Below are 2,137 nucleotides of genomic sequence, written 5' to 3'. Positions count from 1 at the left end.
ATCTTCCTCCATGTCACCCCACAGCTGGTCATTGTAATAGCGGTCGTATTCCCGCCCTATCCGCACCCATCTAATATGCACCTCACGCTCCGAATTATACCACAAGTCGTGATACCTGGGTCGATCATCGCGAAATATCATATCGACCCACCTGGGCTGATCATCATGACGCTCAATGTTTTCAAAATTCATTTTTCCACTTTAACTTCACTGTACTTAACTGCACAAACGTTGAAGACTTTATGACAAACGTCGCGGAGACAGACTCTCTCCATAAGTTTCAACCCCCATCCCTCTCAAAATTATCGCAATTCTTCCTTAAAAAATATTAAGGAAAATGTTTCGCTCTCGTTTACGACCGATTTTCTGCGAGGGTACAAAACTGCCGAACGTTGGCGCCGATATGTTGCATTCTTCCTTAAAAAATATTAAGAAAAATGTTTCGCTCTCGTTTACGACCGATTTTCCGCGAGGGTACAACGCTTTTACATTTGCACCCTTATAAATAACGTTTGACATGTTCGTCGCAGCGTCGGCCCTAAAATCTTCATTCCTTTCCTAATGATGAAATGTCCATAAAATGAAAAAACATAGTTTTATGGCTTCGGGTAGCCTTATGGCTATAAATCACAAAGATAATCAGTTGCCGAACATGCTTAGATCCCCCCCCAACCCCCCTCCTTTGACGAAACATCCCCTCCACCCGCGTGACGTCAGCCCCCGCACCATCGAGATACCCCCGCCCCGCGTGACGTCATACCCCTCGCCCCGGAGAACCCCCCGCGCCCCGCACCCCCCTCAGAGGACCTGAGTTAGAACTCTCATAGTACGAGGGTGGTTTGAAAAGTCCGTGCAAAGTCAGAGAGATGGCACCTCTGGTGCGTATCGGAGTTATTTTTAGTTAGTAGCATCTCTTGGAAGAACACACACCAAGTTTCAGCCAGATCGGTCTATTTCTCTGTGTTTGGCGTTCATTTGAATCGAGAAAGTCGAGTGATTTCCAAAAAATGGATAAAAGAGAATTTCGTGTGTTGATAAAACATTACTTTATGAAAGGCAAATCGCCTCAGAAGACTAAGGAGAAGCTTGATAAACATTATGGTGAATCTGCACCTTCGATTAGAACAGTTTATAAGTGGTTTCAAAATTTTCGGTGTGGCCATATGAGCACAAGTGACGCTGAACGTTCTGGACGCCCTATTGAGGTCACTACTCCAGAAATCATTGATAAAATCCATGATATGATGATGGATGATAGAAGAGTGAAGGTCCGCGAGATTGCTAGTGCTGTGGGCATCTCGAGTGAACGGGTACATAATATTTTGCATCAACATTTGGGCATGAAAAAGCTATCCGCAAGATGGGTGCCGCGATTGCTCACAGTTGACCAAAAACGAAATCGTGTGAGGTGTTCCAAGGACGGTTTGCAGCTGTTTCAGCGGAATCCACAGGACTTTAAGCGTCGTTTCGTCACTGTGGACGAAACATGGATACATTACTACACGCCTGAGACCAAGGAACAGTCCAAACAATGGGTTGCCAGCGGGGAGTCTGCACCAAAGAAGGCGAAGACCGTTCTTTCGGCCGGGAAAGTTATGGCGACTGTCTTTTGGGATTCGCAAGGAATAATCCTCATCGACTATTTGGAAAAGGGTAAAACTATTACAGGTGCATATTATTCATCGTTATTGGACCGTTTGAAAACCGAGCTGCAAGAAAAACGTCCACGATTGGCCCACAAAAAAGTCCTTTTCCATCACAACAACGCACCAGCTCACTCATCTGTAGTTGTAGCCGCAAAATTGATGGAATTAAGGTTCCAACTCGTTCCGCATCCCCCCTATTCTCCAGATTTGGCTCCCTCGGACTACTACTTGTTCCCCAATATGAAGAAATGGCTGGGGGGAAAGAGATTTTATTCAAACGAGGAGGTGATTGCGGAAACGAATGCCTATTTTGCAGAGTTGGACCAATCTTATTATTTGGAAGGGATCAACAAACTGGAGTAGCGTTGGACGAAGTGTATAAGCCTAAAAGGAGACTACGTTGAAAAATAAAAATAGTTTATCCCGAAAAATTAAGTAGTTTTCATTTTTGCACGGACTTTTCAAACCACCCTCGTATATCTACTTATACA

The sequence above is a fragment of the Prenolepis imparis genome, unplaced genomic scaffold (assembly GCF_030444845.1).
Source record: "Prenolepis imparis isolate NDT839.2.m4 unplaced genomic scaffold, iyPreImpa1.0 SCAF_324, whole genome shotgun sequence".
NCBI classification, from domain to species: Eukaryota; Metazoa; Arthropoda; class Insecta; order Hymenoptera; family Formicidae; genus Prenolepis; species Prenolepis imparis.
The sequence above is the reverse complement of the archived record's forward strand: the minus strand, read 5'-3'. Positions refer to the sequence as shown.